General features: G+C 59.2%; 1 pseudogene across 1 annotated transcript in view; it reads left to right on the top strand.

Annotated features, from left to right (window-relative positions):
* Positions 1-348: 348 nt before the first annotated feature.
* LOC309858424 (extracellular serine/threonine protein kinase FAM20C-like) overlaps positions 349-20,708 on the top strand; it is a 36,165-nt pseudogene continuing 15,805 nt past the window's right edge. The window contains exons 1-3 of the transcript in view: positions 349-1,104; positions 2,916-3,094; positions 11,273-11,351. The product of the transcript in view is annotated as an extracellular serine/threonine protein kinase FAM20C-like (transcript). The remainder of the gene's footprint in view (positions 1,105-2,915; positions 3,095-11,272; positions 11,352-20,708) is intronic.

Below are 20,708 nucleotides of genomic sequence, written 5' to 3'. Positions count from 1 at the left end.
GCCGCCCCTTCTCCGCCTGGCCGGCCCGGCGCTTGGCGTGGCCCACGGAGCCGCGGAGGGGACTGCACCGCGCCATCTCCACCGCCACCCACAGGCCGCCGCGCCCTGGCCTAGATGGGCCGCCGCGTCAGGCCCCAGCGCGCCGGATGAGCGCAGAGACCCCAAGCCGGCCGCTGAGTGCGCGGTGCCTCACCCGGCTGCGCACCCAGCTCCGTGGACCAGGGCCTCTGGGCCCGGCCGCTGAGGGCGCGGCCACTCCGAAGAGACGAGAGGGTACGGCCAGAGATGGCCGGGCGAGCGGACTCTTTGGCGGTGGGCGCCCTACACGTGGTGTGGGCGGGGGGACAACCCTGGAGCTGGTAGCTGTCCGACGCCAGATGGACCTTGACCTGTGCCTCGGCACTGCGTTCGTGCCAAGCCGAGGCTAGCTGGGGCACCGGTGGAGCGCGCTCTGGGAGGGCGCCCGGAGTCCCAGGCCGCGCTCTCCGGCGCGGCCATGAAGATGATCCTGGTGCGCAGGTTCCGCGTGCTCATCCTGATGGTGTTCCTGGTGGCCTGCGCGCTGCACATCGTGCTGGACTTGCTGCCCAAACTGGAGCGGCGCGCCGTGCGGCCCTCGGGGGAGCCCGGCTGCTCGTGCGCGCAACCCGCGGTCGAGGCGGCGGCGCCTGCCTGGGCCAAGGCGCGGGGCCGCCCGGGGGAGCCCCCTGCCGCCTCCTCCGCAGCCGGCGACGCGGGCTGGCCCAACAAACACACGCTGCGGATCCTGCAGGACTTCAGCTCCGACCCTTCCTCCAATCTCACATCCCACTCGCTGGAGAAACTGCCCGCGGCAGCCGAACCCGCCGAAAGCGCCTTGCAGGGGCAGAATTCCGGCGGTCCCCGGCCCCGCGATCCCGCGCACCGGCCGCTGCTCCGAGACCCCGGACTCCGTCGGTCGGCGCCGCCCCCTGGCCCCAGCGGGGACAGCTCTCTCCTGGCCCGGCTGTTTGAACACCCACTCTACCAGGTGCCGGTTCCACCGCTAACGGAGGACGACGTCCTCTTCAATGTGAACAGCGACATCAGGTTCAACCCCAAGGCTGCCGCGGAGAATCCTGACTGGTGAGTGAGGCGGAGGGCAGCTCAGGGTGGGTGCTGGCAGGCCCCACACCGTCAAGGAGCTGTTAATCTGTGCTCGCCTTCCCAGGAAATGGCCTTGCACATCCCAGGCCTCGTTTAAAGAGGCCCAGGGGCTCGGGAACCGGCAGGAACCCCCCTGGCAGAGTGCTCAACCCCCACCCCAGCACCCCTCTCCAGCAAGGGAGGTTTGTGGAGCAGGAGAGCATGCTGCCTCTTGCTCAGGGCAGTGCCTTTGTCTCCAGAACGACTGCCTCCTTGAGAAGGGCTGCTGGGTGGTTTGGGAGCTGCTCCCTGTGGAGTCCAGGGAGGGTCGGTGCTGACTCTGCGGGAGGGCAGGGTGGCCTGCAGGGTCCCTGCGGGGTCCTGGCTCCCGAAACTAAGTCAGGCAGTGCATGCACAAGCTGGCAAGGGAGTGAATGGGAGGGCCTGTCCCTAACCTTACCCTGGGGAGGTGCTGGCGCCAAGCTTTCAGATGCTCGGGGACATTACTCTGGTGGACACGTCAGGAGAGTCTGCAGAAGCCTAATGAGTCTTGTAAGCTGGTGGCTGAGAACAAAATTAGCAGAGGGGCGTGCTGGCCCCAGTGAGGCATAACAAAAGGGTTCTCCCAACCGGGGTGCCCAAAGCAGCTGCCCTTGGAACCCTGCCATCTGTGTTGGGTGACATCTTCATAGAAGGGGAGAAGCATCCTCAGGAGCATCTCTTTAAACTGTCCTGGCTTAAACCCTTCCCCCTGGCCCTCCTCAGCCACACAGACCAGCATGAGCCCATGCTGCAGCCTGGAGTGAAATATTAACTAGCAGCAAGGCCAGAACAAATACCTGCTGCAGGTAGATATCACCCCTGCCATGCAGGGGGAAGGCCGTCGCATAAAAATCCTTTCTACCCTGAAATTTGACCAGGCCCAGGCTTTTCCATCTAAATACACCAAAGTGTTTGGTGGCCTCTGAGCTTTGTGTGCTGGCCAGGTTCAAGGAAATGCTCAGAAACTTGAGAATCAGAGCAGTGGGCCAGGCTCAGGGCTCCTCACAGGAGAGACAGAGCCCAGGACTGGGGGTCCAGGATGTGGCCCCTGTGGGAGAGGACTTGGGGCCAGAAGGATCTCGTCTGCAGGTGGGTTGGAGCTAAGACAAGTTCCACTTTCCGTTTGGCTCAGCAGCAAATAGGCTCTGTCTTCCCCCAGAGGGGCCCGTTGCCTCCAGAGATGTCAGGGCCATGTGGGCGGCAGGTCCTGACTTCGGGTCTCAGCTGGAGCGAGTGCCTACCTCTTTCCTCGCTCCCCACCCAAGACTGCTCTCGTTAAAATCAAATTTAGCTTCTTGCATCATTTCTCCCTTTGGTTGTTGGAAGCAAAACAGAGCGCCCGGGGAAGGTTTCTGACAGGCGGGGTGTGTCTCCGGCGTGCACACGGTTCGTGGTCAAAGATGGCTCGCTCATCTGTCCCCAGGAAGAGCTGACAGCCTCTCAGACCCCAAGCTGACATCACACTTGTTGGGCTGTTTCGTGACCCCAGGGCAGACGCGGTAGGGCCTGGCACGGACGCTCTGGGTCGGTCTTGATTTTAGTGATAGCTGTCTGGACGTCTCCTGACGGTAAGTGAGAATTACAGTTTAGATATGTTATTAGTTAGTAGAACAACAGCTGCAGAAAAAGTAGGGACGTTCGCAAGGTCCTGTTTGGGCAGAGGCATCTGTGAACACATCAACGTTTGTCTGGATCCACAGTTAGAACCTTGGCTTTGGAACGACTCCATTCTTTCCCCGCTGATTCTGGGTCCTCTGCATGTCCTGTAGGCCACGTGAAGGCACTGAAAATGAAGACTTCTTGCCCACGGGGGAGGCGGCTGTGGACTCCTACCCCAACTGGCTCAAGTTCCACATCGGCATTAACCGGTATGAACTCTACTCCAGGCATAACCCAGCCATCGAAGCTCTCCTGCGCGACCTCGGTGCTCAGAAGATAACCAGTGTGGGTAGGTGCCCTCCCCGAGCTTCCCGAGGGCGTCAGGGTGCTGGGGGCTGGCTGTCCTTTGCAGGGCAGCTGGGGAGCCATTGCACCTTGATGGAATGTTATCTCTGGAGTGACCAAAACGGGCAGTCTTCTAGAGGGACACGCCTGCAGGGCCTCAAAGGGAGGGGAGGGACACCCTCGATGCTGTCCGGGTGGTCCAGGGGCTACCGCTGCCCTCGCTAGGTCAGTGAGGGAGGGACAGATGCCACACAGCCCTTCCTGCTATGTTCTGCTTATCCACCCGAGGAGAGGCACTTTCCGGAGGACAGGTCTCCCCGCTCCAGGGGTGAAAAGGGGGCTTGTGTCCCTGGAGGCCGGGGCCACTCCCTCAGCACAGCAGGGAGACAGGGCAGAGCTCCACCAGCCACTCCTTCAACTTCCTGAGCACTGGCAGGGATCAGGGCTCAGCTCTGTCTCAGGCAGAGGCCTGTTCACTTTAGTAATTCAGAGGCCACATTGCTGAGCACTTTGAGATCTGCTGAACTGGACAGAAAAAAGGCATCCAATTACTGATTTCAGGGAAATGTGTCCCCAGTGGTTTCAGAGCGTGGAGGTTCGGTGCCATTGTTCCTGGGCCTGTAGGCGATTGCCTGTGAAGGTCCGCATTAGTCACCGGTGGCTTGAGGAGGCAGTGAGGGACGGGCTGTGGAAAGAACAGTCCTGGGGGCTTTGCAGGGAGCTGGCCTAGGGACACACAGCCAGGAGTGGGGTGGACGGAGGCCAGCCGGGGTAACGTGAGGGTAGATCCTGTCCCCTCCCAATGTGTAGAGCGGGCAGTCAGACTCCATCTCCTTGGTATTCCTCTAAACAACACTGATGCCGCACGGGTCCCCGTGTCCTGGGGCTTCGTCCACTCGCTGAGACAGGGGAGTGCAGCTGGCAAGTGGGTTTTCCAGACGTCTCTCAGCACTATTTTTGGCTCTTTCTGCCCAGTACTGAGCTGTCTCTGGGGCACCTGCCTGGCTATGTGGCTTCTGTCTAGCGCGTGATCGCCCCCCTTCGTGAAGGGGAGTGCGCAGGAATAAGCCGGGGTATCCTTTCTTAGCTGATGCACAGGAGGGGTCTGAGCATCTCCCCAGAGCCCAGGCATCCCCGGCCCTCCCCGTGTGAAGACCAGACTCCCTCCTGCCCTCCCTGCAGATGCCACAGCCTTCTGGGGGTGCTGGGAAGCAGTCTGTGTGCACGACAGAGATTGTCCCATGGACAGGCACGGCCGGGGTGCCCCCCTTCACTCCTGAGAGTAGACAGGGCCATTAGAGAAGTATCCAGGGACTTGACCGACTCGTTCACCCGTTCAGCAGCTTTCCTCGGACACCCCTGGCCTTGGAGACCCCTTTCTGGGTAGTGGGTACGAGCATGAATGAGCCTCAGTAAGACGTCTCTGCTGACCTGAGAGGCCCGGGCAGGGGGACAGGAAACAGAGACGCGGTAAGGAAGACTAAATGCCTTGAACACGATTCACGTGGCTCTGGGAGAGGTATGGAGCCCCTTGTCTAAGAAAAGACGTCTGACCGGGGCTTAAACAAAGTGTAGGCGTTAGTCATGCAAGGCAGCAGGGCGGGGCTGGGCTTTCTGGGAAAACAAGAGCAATGTTTGAAACTTTAGAAATGGTTTTCAGGGAAGTACAATGTTACAAGATCCCGCTCCACAGCTGTCCGTGGCTCCCCTCTCTGCCTTGGTTTCCCTATCTGTCAAGTGGGCTTGTGGCTGCTCGGGTACCTTGCATTTGTTCTGATAAGACGGTGCCCGTGACCAAGCTTATAAGTAGTAACTAGATCTTTGCACCCTGTGCATGCCGGGTCCCCACTCAAGGGCAGGGTCTGGGGTGGACACGGGGCTGCGGGAATTCCCAAACGTGGCCAAGTTCACCGTAGCGCTCAGGGAACAAACAACCTGCAGCTGTTTGGAAGGTGAAAACAGAGCCCAAAGAGCATCCCTGCCAGTAGGTGTCGGTGTGCGGGGAGGGTGGAGGGTTTCGGGGGCAGGCCAGGGCCTCCTTGACCGCAGCAGCCTGTGCGGACGAGCCTGTGGAAGCCTTTACCCCGCTCTCCCTGCTGTTTCGGTGAGCTCCCCAATGAGTTTGCGCTTGTGAAAAGGCCTGGTCCACAGGGAGCAGCAGGGGAGGGGCCGGCCCTGGGCTGGGCTGCCGGCATCTCTTCGCGATGCATGCTTTCCAGGCTGTGTCTGCCTCCGCATCCAGTCGGATGTTTGACCCAAGCCCCAGCTGGAGACAGCAGCCCCTAATGGGCCCTTGGCTTAGCAGAGCTGGCTGGGCCAGTTTGGAAAGGGAGGCCCTGCTCCCAGCTCAGGTCTCTGTCCCCTTACCGTCTAGCTTCAGTGGTCCCTAGGAGGGGCGAGCCCAGAAACACCGTTGGGACTGGGAACGGCGCCTGCAAGTTTTCCAGAGCTTCCTGCGGGAAGAGTCCCGCTCACTCTCCCTATTCAGAGCCACTGGATCCGCGTGGCGAAGCCCGTGTGTCCTCTGGTACAGCAGCCGCTGCGGGCAGGTTTATTTATAGCCGGGCTCCTGGCTGCTCTGTAATGGCCGTTCACTGCCTTTAAACAGGCTCGGGACGTTATCTACCTCTGTTCAGTCTGAGATCAGGCACGCGGCGCCTTCGGCTCCGGCCGGGCATCATTAAGTAGCTCTCGTGCACAATTACGGGTGCAAAGGATGAATGACACAATTAACTGCTTTGTAGCAGGGATTGCTGGAAAGGGAAAAGAAGTCACACCGACTCGGAGAGGACTCAGACGGCCTCTGGCTGAGAGATGCCACCGCTGTTCCCCCCGGGTTGGGACACAGCTGTGGCAGGGCCTGAACAAAGGAGCTGTGGTCCCCAGGACCCGAGTCCTGGGCGCTCACCCATCTAGCTAGCATCCAGGACTGACGGTCACAAGCTCCCGGGGACAGCGACTGCGGCTGGGGCAGCCCAGGGCGGGCAGCTGCCTGAGGGCCTGGGTGCCGCCCTAACTGGTTAGAGGCCGGCTCCTCAGGAGGGCAGTTCCAGCCCCAGAGAGCTCACAGTCCCCCTCCCACCCTGGGTGGTGGCAGTGGGTCCCAGTCTCCAGGTCCTGGCTCTCCCGCATGGAGGGGCGGGGGCGACAACTGAAAATGCTCAGTTTGCCGGAGGCACTAGGTCCTCTGGGAGGAAGGACACAGACCACCCCAGACCGACGGGAGGGAAGACTGCAGGCAAGGCAGGCGGAAGGTGGCAAATAGCTGGGCGCCTCCTCAGTTTTCCCTGCAACCGTCTAGTCCAAGATCAAGAACAAAAGCCCAGTCAAGGGCCCTGGGCACCTGCTTTCTCCATCTCCAGCAGACAACAGCTGGGCTCTGCTGGGTGTGTTCCCATGGTGTTCCTTCTAGCTCCAGGGAGGGTGCCGGATGCCTGCTGGGGCAGTGCCCTCTTTCCTCCCTTAAGTCAGTTTAATTATCATGATAAAAGTGAGTGGCCACACAGCAGTCTTGAGAGGGGCGGGAGCGGGGGCAGTGCAGTTACTGCTCCAGCATCCTGGGCGTGCATGCGAGGGACTGACGTCTGGTGGAGGCCTGACAAGGTCTCACAGCAGGCCGAGCAGGAGGACCCCAGCCCTCAGAGTCTCCTCCAGTCCCTGGCTCGTAGCAACCCCCTCAAGGCCAGCCCCGGGGTGTCTCCTGATGATGGACAGATAGACACACACTGTGCTGCTCTCTGAGGGCCCATGTCTCTCAAGGCCCAGGGGCAGGAGAAGGGGCTCTGCATGGTACCCAGGGCTCTAGAACACTGTGATCGGGGGGAGGCGTCTGGGGTGGGCAAGGAAGACCATGGCTGACCTAAGGGCTCCTGGCATCTCATCCCCCAGATCTGAGCCATCCTGGGCCTTGAGACAAGGCAGGGCTGGGAAAAAATTCAGACCACTTGCCTGGCCATGATCCCTGAGGACAGGCATGGCTCACACTTCTCAGAGGAGGTGACAGAAGCCCCCACGGGTGGCCTGGCAGTGCTTTACACGTGGGCGTGTTTGCGTGGGCCACCAGTCTCTTAAGCAGATTTCTTTCCTTTAAAAGAGGTGGCTCACCAAAACATGGGTTGGGGGTTCCTGTTAGAAATGGGGAGCCTGGCGATGCTGATCCTGGCTTCCACGGGAAACCAGTTGCTGAGTGATTCAAGTGACTTGTCCCTTCCAGCACCGAGGTGTGCAACGCGGGATGAACTAAGGACAGAGCCCAGCGTCCCGTGTCTCCCAGCGCTCACGCCTCCTTGGTGTGGTGCCATCAAGTTCCCCGGCCGGGATGGCACCCCTTTTCCTTTTGGGTCTGTCTCTCTTCTCCTGGGGCTGCTCTTGGTGCTTGGTTTACTCGACCCTTCCTAGGAGGACCCTAAGAAATGCAGTTCCCATTCTGGGTCTTCTGAGGGGAGCTGTGTTCTGGGGAAAGACAGCAAACTCTCCGGTGTCCAGATGTCTTAGTGCTCGTGGCATACAAATATGCAAACATTAGCATATTAGTTCTGTTAGTGTGTGTGAGCGTGTATAACTACTGGTGCATGTCATTAATGATCGGTAGTCCGTGCTAATTGATACCATATATGAACGCGTAGCTGGCAGATATGGCTCTGGAGGGACAGCAGGAAAGACAGAGCTGACATCCGTGGTCTGGATGGTGGGATGTGCCTGCAGGAGGCAAGCAGGGGAGGGGAGAGCGTATATGACAGGTGCCCTCCATGGGGTTTGAGGGAACCAGACCCCCAGTTAGGTGCCCCTCGTGGGTGCTGGTGATTTGAGGACAGTGAGGCCCAGATTTGGGTGGGGCCGTGGAGATGGAGAGAAGTTGGCTAATGGGGCTTGTTTGGGGTGAGTGTCTTCTGGGGACGTGGCCACTGGAGGCCTTAGTGCGTCCACGAGCCCACAGTGGGCTCACTGCTCAGTCAGGTGCCCCCCAGGGCGGAGGTTAGCCATGTTTCAACAGGCCTCTGTCCCCTGAGAAACATGGAGACCCAACCAGGTGAGGGAACATCCACCAGCTCTCACACGGGACCCCTGCTGCACACCTGGCTTCTCCCAGAAGTTGGCCTCCGCTTCCACGGCCTCTCTCCGACACGGGTGCAGGCCAGATTTCTCAAGTCTGACTTCAGGAAGAAACCCCAAACTCACACCCTCCTTCTCAAGGGCTGGTTAGGGTCCATGCTCTGCCACCGGGGCCCTTGGCCCTAACCCTCTCCCCAGGCCCATTGGTGACAGCAGAGCCAGGACATTCACCCCAAGCACAGACCTGTGGGAGCATCTGCCTCCCACCCATCCCAGAGGAACACTTGGCCTTTGCCATGACTGCTGGCCATTTGCATGTGGGCTTTGCCCGTACCTGATTTCCAGATGTCTCCAAGTTGTCAACCCCAGCTTGGCAGAGTGAATAGTGGCCCCGAGTGGGAAGGCACATGTCCCCAGACAAGAGAAAGGTGGTGTCCAGGGCCACTAGCAAAAGCCTGGCCTTTGCAGATGCTAAGGCCCATTAATTTCTAGTTACTTGCTTGGTCCGTGGAGAGGAACTGGTAATGCAGCAGAAAACACAGGTCAGCAGGGCACTCAGATCTGCTTCCAGAACAAGAATGACTCAACCGACCAGATTTGCATAATAATTTATTATTCAAGAAAACCAGGATTGCAGGCCCTGGAGAGAGCTGATGTGCTGTCCCCGACAGCACATGTGTGACCCCAGTTATTACATGGAAATGGGGACATCGAATGGGGCTTAATCAGGCCACTAATTTTCTTAATGATCACTTCTGTTTTCATCTTATTAAAAAACGTAATAAATGTTCATTATTGAAATTTAGAAAGCACAGATAAGGGAAAAAAGGAAATTAGAACCCTCTGTGGTTCTGCCCGTAGGGGGTGAGCACTGGGCTGGGGCTGGGGCTTCTTAATTGGGCATCCAGATTTTCTCACGTGCTTGCATACACACCTTCCAGAAAAGGCAGCTCACACAGCACACACGCTTCCTAAGCTGCTCTGCTTAATGATAAGATAAGGAGCAGTTTGCCACATCGTTCGAGAGTCTCTGGTACCGTTATGAGGACTACGTAGCATTCCCTCCGTGGGATTCCCCGTGCATTGTACTTCTCCGTGGGATCCCCCCCTCCCAAGGGCTGCACCTTTTTACCTTATTTCCAGTGTTCTGGAGCAAAGTGGAATTTGTCGGGGGGTGGAGGTTGTTTTCTGAGGCTGCAAGAGCCTCCCACAGACCCAAGTCACATACTGGTCTAGGGCACCGGTGCCCTCAGCTCCACCTGCTGGACCCCGAGACCAGGGCGCGTCCGAGGCAGCCAGGCTCTCCCGGCCACAGACGTTGCAGAGGAAGGAATGAGCAAGTGGCTGGGTCGGGAGCCCAGGAGTGGGGCTGGGCCTTGGCCCTCCCAGAGGCCACGAGAGCCACCCAAGATGCTCAGGGAGCTCAGGACGCCTGGTCCTCCTTTGCAGTCCCGTGACAGTCTTGAACAGGCCATGGGCCCTGCCCCATACCCCATTCTAGATGCTTCACGAGCATTACCCGCTTGCTGGCGGTAGCAGCCGCTCGAGGCAAATGTGATGGTCCCCCTACCCCAACTCCGCTTGGTCTAGCTGCGTATGGTCGACCTGTAGAACTGACAGATTAAGTCATGCATTATCCTTACGTGTCTTGACATTCACCACGGCGCCATGAAGGGGGCCAAGCAGGCACCGAGCAGGCACCCACCCCCATGTGGCTCCCGCAGCATGGCGCCCCTCATTCATCGCTACTCACCTGGCCTCAATCTTCACTTCCATGCACGTTCCTCCCCATCCGTCACTGCTCTGGCTGGAGTCCACCTAGGTTCCTCTCTTCCCTCCACACCCCACACCTACCCCCACATGGTTCCTTGGACCCCCTGGTATTTCTTTAGTTTTTCCATTTCCCCCATCTCTGCCATCCAAGCCACCGGTGTCCACTCTGGCTGCCTTAGCCTCCTTCCCCCGGCTTCCACCTTCCATCCTCGCAGCCAGCCCCCTCTGTGGTGGGGGACGGCATGGGCCTGGTTCCTGGCCGTTCTGCTGCCCAGCGCCGACCACTCCCTCCCTGTGGAAAGGACCCACTTCCTTCCTACCCACTGGGCTGGGTGGACCTCAGGACCTTCCTTCAGGCTGTGATTGTGCCTGGTTCCCTCCTTCTTCAAATCCTGTGTGTTCGGGCCAGTCTCTGTCCTCGCTGAGAGCGGCGTAAGTGTCACCTCCCCAGAGAGGCCTTTCCGAGGGCCCCTCAAGCCTGCTGCCCTCTTGCACAGAAGCCTGAGGTCATCTCCATGTTTACACTTTACAGTCTGTCCTGCCACACGGGCGCAGACTCTGGTGGGGATACCTTGCCTGTCCCTTGTTCCTCTGGCAACAGTGGCACAGCTGGTGCCTGGCATGGAGGCAACAGGCCGTGTGGCCCATTTCCCATGGTCTGGAGCCCTCACCATGTGGAGGTGCGGCAGGCGAGCCAGCTCGGCTCCTGAGGGGGCCACAGTCCAGGCCCAACCTCTCACCCCACGGTTCATGGAAACCCTTGAGTGTGCTCCTTCCTTCAGCTCCATCAGCATAAAGGAGAGCCACAGTCTGGGGGGAAGAGCAGACATTTTCAGAATTCTTTAGCCTCTGAGCTGGCGTGGCAGGTGAGAAGCCACCATGATGCTTTTGGAGTCCTCCATCCCCCATAGCATCCATGTGGAGCCCCCTGTGATGAGTGGGGCCTTCGGTCTCCTCAGACTAACCCCACTCAGGCTTCCTGTAGAACCCCAGAAACTCAGACGGGGCAAGCAGTGGTGTGGGGTGGGGCAGGTGGGTGAGTAGGTCATGCAGGTGTCTGGGCAGGGGGGTGTTGCCGGTGGGCGCATGTACGTGGCCAGCCTTCCCAGAAGCTGCCCTCTGGCCGTGGCTCAGACCATCTGAGAGATTCTGCCCCAGCATCTGATGTCAGGTGGGAGTGTGTATCCGCATTATTGCAGGAAACCCCAAACTTTCCAGGCAGTATGGGGGCCCTCAGCCACACCCAGAGGTCCAGGTGGGGCTGTGGGACCAGGGTGGGAGCTGGTCTCACTTGCCCACAGAGGGGGGAGTCTGCACGCAGCACGTGACCCCGTGTCTCTTTCCCTCTCCCTTGCAGCCATGAAGTCGGGGGGCACGCAGCTCAAACTCATCATGACATTCCAGAATTATGGGCAGGCGCTGTTCAAACCCATGAAGTAAGTGCTGGGGACCAGTTGGGACGGGGGTGCCTGGTGCCGGGACGGGTCTGTGCTGGAGGGAGCAGCACCAGGTTTCTGGCGGAAAATGCAGCGTTTCCTCCCAGGGGTGTTGTGGGCTGAACTGTGGGGGACTGCTCTGGGCTTTCTCCCCATCGAGGCAAGTGAGCAACCTAGGGGTCTGGCCCCCCAGCCCCTCCTCTCCCTGGTGTCCCCAGTCCTCCCTCTCCCAGCCCTCATCAGATCATTCCTACCCCGGTGAGCTTTAGTGTTGTAAACAAGGAACCGAAACACAGACACCAAAGAATGCTCCTAAAGAAGGTGACTTTGGCCTCTCCTGCATGGCTCAGGGATCAGGCGACTTTTTCTATAAAAGGCCCGCTGATAGGTATTTTAAGTCTTGTAGGCCATATGGTCTGTGTCTCAGCTCCTTGGGTCTGCTCTCCGAGCCCAGAAGCAGCCAAACAATGGCTGTCAGTAAAGCTTTATTTATAAAACTCGCAGGAGCTGGATTGACCACCGCCCCCCCACCGACTGTAGTTTCCTGTTGCATAAAGTAAAGACCATGCTACCAAAATAATTAAGGCCTTCAGTGGCACATGAAAATCTGTTCCTGGTGGAGGAGTATTTGAAAGCCAGGCTACCTCAAGAAAATTCACGAGGAACATCCATGTTCTTCTTCTTCCTTTTTTTTTTTTTTAAAGATTTTATTTATTTATTTGACAGAGAGGTTACAAGTAGAGAGAGAGAGAGAGAGAGAGAGAAACAGGCTCCCTACTGAGCAGAGAGCTTGATGTGAGGCTCGATCCCAGGACCCTGAGATGATGACCTGAGCCGAAGGCAGAGGCTTAACCCACTGAGCCACCCAGGCACCCAGCATCCACGTTCTTGATGACCATCCTGATGATGCCAGGGCTCGGGTATCCCATTGGGGCCCAGGTTGCTCCACCATCTCCTGGGAGGGCCAACAAAGCCATTTGTGTGCTGGCTAGAGGGAGTTCATTGCATTTAAAGTGTGGGTTGCACCCTCAAGTGCCCACAAGGACCATGCAAGTTGTGTGAGCCTGCTGGCAGGGGGGAGGGGGCCGGCAATCTGCCAGGCACGGACTCCACCGGAAGGGGCAGCTGCCTGTGTTCACCAGATCTTGACCATCTGTCCTAATATGCAATTTTCAGGATAAGCTCTCTTTTCATAATAATGGCTCTCTTTTTCTGCTTAACTTTCAAATTTCAAAAATGGTGGTAACTAATTGAGAAGCATCCCAAATGCCTTGGAGGCCACACAGAATACAACTGCTAGTTGGTAACTTGTGACCGAAGGTATGATCTTGGGTCCAGGGTGTTTCTGGGACTCTTGCTCCCTTTCCTTGGGACCGACGTCCTGCCAGGGTCTTCCCTGAGGATCCTGCCTGGGATTGGGGCTGCCTGGAGTCTGGAGCAGGTGGGGTGAGAACATCATTCACACAGGCGAAAGGAAGGACAGCAGGACAGGTTGGAAGCCCAGGACTGTGGGAATCTGAGGCAGATGCCCGACGCCAGGGTGTGGTGAAGCCACCCCTGCTACTATCAGGGGTCCGTGAGCACAAGCACCTCCTTCCCCTTGTCCATGCAGAAAGGGAGGTTCCCATCTCCTCCAGGAGAATTAGTAGAGAAAAAGGAGCTGCGATGGGCTTGGCGGTTGCAGGAAGACGGCTGGATGCAGGAGTGTGGTCAACCAGCTCTCCTCAGGAGAGATGATTAGGGCGGGTCCACACAACTGGAGGGTATGCAACCTAGGGCTGGGTGTGGGTTCCTCGTGGAATATTCTGGAAGGAAACAAGGCCTGGGACGGGCATGGGCTCTTCGTAGAACTTTCCAGCTTCCTTGGGCTTCTTCGTGGTTTTGGCCCCACTGTTGAGGGGAGACCGTTGGGAGGCTGCGGCCTCTCACAGGGAGGCTGAGGCAGGAGGGCTGCTTCTGGGTTGCTTGATGCTCACATCCCCCCCGTGGGATGACCTGTGTGGGCTACCATTACCAGCAGTACTGGTAACGCTGCCGAGAGAGCAGCAGGGGCAGTGTTCACAGGTCGCGGCAGCAGTTTCCAACAGGCCCCGCAGAGGCCGGTGCACCCCGTGTCTTCATGACTGGCCTTGGTTCTTGTTGTAAGCGTCATACCTCCAGATTCTTGTGGAACAGGTGTGCTTTCCAGGGCTGAGGGCATGTGAGTGTGTTACACAGCGTCTCCCAGCCCCATGACGACTCTACCAGGGCCTCCCCACTCTTCTAGGCCTTTCTGTGGCCCTCACTCTCAAAGTTTCTCTGGTGTGCATGTGCCACGGGTGTGGTGAGCACTGATGGGGGGAGTGGCCATGCCCCCTTTGCTGCCACAGAGCCCCACAGAGGCTGCTGCAGCTCCAGCAACATGGGTCAGATCCAGAGAGTCTGGGTGGATGAACGTATGCCAGAGGATCTGAATACGATGAGCGTGTTTTACTAAAGAGACAGACCCCCCCACACCCACACGGGGCCAGAATTAGCAGGAAATACTCAGTGGGCCTCATGGCTGAAAGGTCATGCTAAAGTAGCTGCCAGGGACAGGCCTCTCTCTCTCCCCTTCTAGAACATCTGCCAGCCGAAAACCTGATATTAAACAGCTTAATATATCTCCTTGATGGCAAGGTGGTTGTTTTCTGCTGTGTGAGTGATGGGAAAATTACCCAGGATGGAAAGGCTAATTTTTGCTTCTGTGCCTTCATTTGGTGAGTCAGGGATCTGCTGTGTTCAGGAGGAAAAGGGAAAGCGTTCACCTTGTCTGGTGCTTTGCCTCCCCGAGGTTATCCCTGGAAATGGGAACCAGGGCCCCTAGGATATCGGACCCTGGTCCCAGGAACCTGGGTTAGCCTGAATGTAGCCTTGTGTGTCCTTGTAAGAGGGGAGCAGGGATTTGTCCCAACACCCGCAGCTGGCCAGCTCCTGCCTCAGCCTGTGAGTGGGGCCAAGTCTGTCCTTTAGAGTAGATAGTCAATGGTCAGAGCATTCCAGGGATAACAGTTACATGCAAAGGGCCTGGGGCACCAAAACAGGCTCCCTCAAGTTCTGCCGACTCTCATCACAATGGACAGATGGTAGAAGTGGGACTTGGGTGGCAGCAGGTGGGGGGGAAATCGTGATCCTAGGTGCGTTGGGGTGCCGTGGGGTGCCCTCAGGGCGAGCAGGAGTGACGTGAGCCACGTTGTTCCTGGTGATCAGGGAGGAGACACTGGTGGGTCGTGCTTGTGGACATGCCCTGGATGGGATCCCCTTAGGCAGGAGGTCCAGGGGGTTGGGGATCACCCAAGCAGCCACACTAGGTCCTCATCTGGGGAGGGTGTTGGTGGGGAGCCCTGGTGAGCAGGGGGCCCGGCACAAGGGAGCCGTGGCTGCCTGCTGTGTGTGCCAGCACGGACACACGTGTTGCCCGCTGAGGGTGCTTGCCCGGACACCTGCAGATGGGCTTCCTGGGAGCTCCTCCCGAGCGTTCCCTTCTCTCTGCTTCTGTCCTGCAGGGTTTGGCAGGCAGAGCTGTTCCCTGATACACACAAAGTTTAGGTGTGGCCCTCCTCTGTCTGGGCCTCAGTTTCCCATCTGCAGGGAACTCAGGGGGCCCCTAGCTCTGCCTAAGATGCCCGAAACAGCTGTGTGACAGCTGTCTGTGCCCCGAGCAGTCCCCCAGGGGCCCCTTCCCCAGAGTCCGACCTGGCAGTTGGCTGTCGCTTCTGTTCTGGCTCTGCGTTTGCCTGGTCTCAGTCCCCGTGCTTGCCGTGGGGGGCTGCTGAACGCTGGCCCGGTCAGTGGGTGCACCCACTGACCGGGCCAGCGTTCAGCAGCCCCCCACCCCTCCCAGGACTGCACGCCTCCTTCCCTCTCCGTCAGCCCAGAGGTGTGGTAGTGGCAGCGGCAGCAGCAAGGGGGAAGGACCACGGGTCCTTGCTGCTCCCCGAGGCATCTCCCCTGAGCCGCCTCCCCTGCCACGCTGCTCCAAGGGGGCTGGGGGCGCACCTGCTTCCGGCCAGCCTGGAGAGGGCACGCAGGGCTTGCCGACCCCTCTCCACCAGCTGTTCTCAGGCGTCAGTGGAGAGAATGGGGCCCAGCCCACACTCCACGCAGCCTCCCACATCAGAGCCTTTCTGGGGCGCCATGGGGCTGATTCAGGCCCGTGGACCTGAGTGCACAGCCTGAACCAGGCCTCCCGCTTGCAGGCTGAGACCTCTCTGACTGGCTGGGATCTGGGGGGGGGACGGGGACACTTCGCAGGCTGTCATGAAGGTGGAGGGAGTGACTCCGCACACACAGCTTAGATCATAGTAGGAGCTGGATACGGTTGGCTTTGCCTCCCCCGCAGGCTTCGGTAAAAAGCTGCCAATTTCCTCTATTTTTAACCAAGCCCAAGCTTTCTGTTTTCCCACAACTTAAAGAACACTGAGATGTTAATAGTGACGGGGGGAACTGGGCGGGGGTGGGGAGCCTGCTTGTAAAGGAGGAAGGGAGGGGTTCTGCTGTGTTGAGGACAAACTTGAGCGTGGAAGTCACAGCTGTTGGGAGCCAGGACCTTTCTGGGGCCCGGGGGACTGTTCCTGCAGCCAGACCTCCAAGCCTGCACACAGCTTCCCCAAGTCCCCAAGAAGCTGGGCACCTGACTGGCTCTGAGTCCCTGGGGCTGTCCCAGTACCCAGAGCTGGAGCCGTGTCTGACCTTGGGAGGGGGAATCCCTTAAGAAAGAACCCAGCACTGGCCATTTCTACCTGTGTGATTCTGCACCTGCCTTTTCCCCTTGGCTGACCTCAGACTTCCTTGTCATTAAAATGGGGACAGGGATGGGAGGGGGGGGGACTCGCCTGCTACTTACTGGATTCCACCTCTCTTTGGCTTCTGGGAAAAGAGAGGCACCTTCTCCCCAAATGTTCTGCGTCAGTTCCTCAAAGTCTCAGAAATATCGCGGGGATGGCATGACCAAATCTGAGGAAACGGACCGGATTTCATAACTGTTCCAAGATTGCTAAATCCCATGTCCTTCCTGCTGCTTCAGGGCTGCCAACGGCTCCATATCAGTTCCCTGTGCTTCTGCGGCAGGTTACTGCAAATGCAGGGGTGTGAAGCCACCTGAACCGTCCTCCCGCAGGCTCGGAGGTCAGAAATCTCAACGGGATCTGCCAGCTGTGTTCCTTCTGGAGGCTCCGGGAGATCATGTGTTTCATTGCAAAGGAAGGCCTTAGGCAGCCTCTTGAAGCTGGAGGAGGGGAGGAAACAGCGTGTCTCCCAGAGCCTCTCTTCAAAGCCACCGCTGTGGCCTCTTCAGCCATGAGACCTCCCTCTGCTTCCTTCTTATAAGAACCCTCCAGATGACATTACCCACCCTCAACCCCAGACAGTACAGGATCGTCTCCCCATCTCTAGATCCCAGACATAATTCCATCTGCAAAATTCCTTCTGCCCTTTAAGGAAATTCAGACCAGAGATTTCCTGGGAGAGTCCAACATAGCAGTCATTCTCACTTAAGTATAAAAATGCATGATCAGCTTTATGGTGCTTCCTTCCCAGCAAAGGGATGAAGTTTGGGTGTGGTCAGCTCTGGAGACGGGGAGAGAAGGAATGTGGAAGTCTTGGAGGCCCCCAAAACTGGCCCTGAGCAGCTCCTTGACAGGTTTAGCAGGCCTGGCATAGGATGCTCTGAGTACCCCTGGGGGCTGCCTCCACTGCCTGCTTTCTCGTGGCCTGTGCGACCCAGTACGCTTGTCTGCCTGGGTGGAGGTGTGAGGTTTTAGGAACTTCCTAGAGAGCAGGACTGAGACCTTCCCGGGATCCAGGCCTCCGGAATTCACCAGGCTCTGCCCGTCTTTCCACCCTGACCCTCCATCACTGCTGCCAAGGCTTTTCCCTGAAACCGTGCGCTTGGCTGTGGTTTGTGCCTGATTCCTTAGCCACTGTTTTCCGAGGAAAGTGAGTGTACACTTTTCCATTTCCCCGCTGCTCAGGCCTGCCCAGGGCTGGGGCGGGGCGGGGTGGGGGGTTCACTCTGACCTCAGCAGCTGTCGGGGTGGTGGGTGGCTCCCAGGTTCTGACTGCTCTGTGTATGGGGGCAGTGACCTGCAGGAGGGTGACCAGACGGGGAGGCTTCTCCTGCCCCTGGGCCCGTTGGAGAGGCTGCCGCCCGCCCCCCAGCCCTCTCAGTCCGCAGGAAAGGACGGCGACTTGCTGGCTCTGTGCTCCCAGGTACCCAGTGTTCTAGGAAACGCTCGTCCTCAGCCCGGTCTCCCCACCCCTCGCCAGGGCAGGCACATGCTCTGGGTGCCTAGCCAACCCCGGGGTGTCTGATAGCATCTTCTTTCCACATTTCCATGCCCCACACTCCAGGAAGAAGCCCGGTGCCCCAGGCAGGCCACGCCCTTCATCTGCCCTGCACCGAGGCTGGCTTCCTCCACGACACCTGGAGGAAGGAGAGGCTGCCCGGTAACTGGGTTCAGCTGAGTGCAGTCTCCCGCCCGTGCAGCGAGCTCAGTACTTTTCCAAAGGGTTTTCCCTAAAAGGCCAGTCGGCCACAGCCCCTTCAGCTCTCCAGCACCACCCGGGATGTGGCAGGAAGCGGGCGGACCTCGCCACCGAGGGCACCATGTCCCATCTCCTCCTGGTCCCCACTCCACACAGATGCCCCCATGCTGTCCCCTGCTCCGTGGCCCGGGCCAGAGAAGAGTCCCCGTGCCCCCTGCCCCCAGCTCTCAGATCCCCCGAGTTCTCCTCTCTGGCTGGTCGGGGCTCCCTGCAGGAGTCCTGCTGATGGCCCATGTCTCGGCACCCGAACATGCAGGTGGCAACCAGCTGGGTGGATCCTGCGCGCCTCCTTCTGTCGCCGGGGGTGCAGAGCTGGCAGATTTCCACTCCCCTTGTTGATCTGGGCATGGACACACAGCAGGAAGACCAGCAGGGAGCCAGCCTCGTCCTCCCTGAGCACCCCACCTGCCCGTCCTGGGCCTCTTCTGGCCATTGTTCCTACTTCAAGCTCCCCCGTGTGTGGGAGTCCTGACCACTCTGAGGACAGGAGTGGGGTCTGCTGGCCACGCCCAGAGCACAGAACCCCCTCCCAGGCTGGGGAAGCTGAGGGTCGGGGCTGAGCACAGTCCCTCAGCACCCCCGGTGGCCTTGGGGAGCCGGGTCTGCATGGGGCTGACCTAGCCCTTTGCTCCGGCCCACAGGCACCGTGTTTGCAACAAGCAAGCGGGAGGCCCACACTGGAGCCCACCCTCCCCTTCAGGTGTCTCCTGAGTTCCCTGCTCCATCCTTACCAGCACTGATTAAGCGGGGCCCCTGCCCAAGTTGCTCACAGCCTGAAGGAGCCTTAAAGCCACTCACAGGCATGTCACACATCTGGAGACGCGCCCAAAGAACACAGAGGCCCCGGGAGCACCTCAGAGCCTCTAGGAGGGGAGACGAGCCCTGAGCGCACAGACAAAGAGCACTTCATCTCCACTTCTCCACCCTTCCGGGTCGTTCTGGGGAGGGGCATTGGGAAGCTAAGACGGCCAAGCCGAGGCCTGTGTGTGGCCTCAGGGCAGAAGACAGAGCTGCTCCTGGTGTGAACAGCTGGAACGCAGAGGTTGCTGGAAAGCCCTGAGGTGGGAGACGTGAGGGCACCAGAAACTATTCTGGAACCTGGTCACAGAGCCTCTGGGCTTGGCTCTTCCCGGAGCGGCAGGGCCCAGAGCCACCTGCTTTCCAGGTGTGTGACCTGATCGGAGTCGGGGGCTGGCGTGAGGGAAAAGGAAGCAAAAGCCAGAGTTGGCAAATAGAAGTGCTTCCTCTTTAGCCTCACAGCTAACGCCACTGCACGTGGTGCTGGTGGTGGTGATGAAGGTAGAAACTGAAGACGTGCGGGTGGGAGAGCTCGGGGCCACAGACCGATTTGTGTCCATTCCCTGTTCTTCCTCTACCTGTTCCTTTGTTTATCGTCCGCCTGTTCTGAAGCAGGCACGCGGCTCGGCCCTCCTGCCCCAGGCCCTGCAGACCGTAATCTAAGGTAGCAGTGCCCTGTTCTTCCGCAGAAGGCCCCGGGCTGCCCGGGAAAGCCCGCGGGGCTGAGGCCGATCTTGGGGAGCATGGGGGAAGCAAGCCCAGGCGCAGAGCCCCGCACAGGCAAAGGTGCAGAGATGGAGAAGTCCTGAGTGCTGGGTCTGGGAGAGGTTTGTTGATGCTGGAGGCGGCAGGGGTGAGGAGAGAGGAGGGCAGAGCCGAGGAGGGGGCCAGGAGGTGTCTGGTGGCAATAGTCGGTGTAGGGAGTAGGCACCAAGGAGATGGGGAGATGAGACGTGTGTTGGGGTGAGCCTGGCCAGCACCCTGGGGCTGCCTGCTTCCCCTACCCCCGCCCCCTCGGGGCTACTTCCTCTGCTTCCCTCCTGCACGGGCCCTCGGCAGGCTGATCTGGCTAGGAGGCCGTGGGACTGAGCATTCAGGAGCCGAGGTCCGGCCACGGAGTGTGCAGTGGGGCTGCCCCCAAAGGCCTGCCTGCCTCTAGGCCAGGAGTGGGGCAGGGGGCGGGGGGATGGGCCAGTCCCGTTCCTCCAGCTTGAGCCTGGAGTCTCTTCCCCCACAAGGAAATGAAAAGATTGCTTCCCGCCCCCAGAGGCTTCTTCATGGGAGGCTGGCTCTGCCAGAGAAAAGGCAGTGGACAGGGTCCTAGTTCTCTCTGAGACCCTTCTGACAGCCTGAGCCGGTGAGGGGGCCCGCACGTGTGTGTGCACATGTGTGCACATGTGCACATGTGGTCTGCAGCAGGCCCCACCCACAGTGACCCTCAGCGTCATCACTAAGCCCGCCGCTCCCTGGGTCTCGGTGGCCCACCTACGAGGACAAGGCTTTGGGGGCCCTACCGGTGTGTGCCCGACTGGGCCTGAGGACCCTAGTTACTAGTGTGTGTGTCCCCACGCTGACGGCTGGCAGTGGACCTCTGCCTACAGAGCCCCAAGAAGCAGCTGTTCCCACTCCCCCATTCGGGTATAGAGCTGGGCCTGGGGACACGCCTCTTCTGTGGGGCAGCTGGGGGAGAGGGGATGTGGATGCGCGGTGCCCTGTGGGGCCACACAGGCACAGGTAGGGAGAGGCCTCTGAAAGGACAGAACTATTCCAGAGGGCCTTCCTGGAGGCAGTGGCCACAGGTGGCCTTCTGACTGAGAAGGTGGAGGGAGGGATGTCCAACCTGCAGAGCAGGCAGAGCCACATCAGGCCAGGGACCCCCGGGGTCAAGTGCATGCGCATGGCCCTGGAGAGGTGAAGCAGAGAGACAGGCCAGCAGAGAAGGATCTGGGCCCAGTGTCCTACTCAGGTGATGACAGACACACACAGAGGGACAGA

This window comes from Mustela nivalis (assembly GCF_964662115.1).
Source record: "Mustela nivalis genome assembly, contig: HAP1_SCAFFOLD_2388, whole genome shotgun sequence".
In the NCBI taxonomy this organism is placed as follows: Eukaryota; Metazoa; Chordata; class Mammalia; order Carnivora; family Mustelidae; genus Mustela; species Mustela nivalis.
Note: the sequence above shows the minus strand (reverse complement) of the source record. Positions and strands in the feature narration are given on the sequence as shown.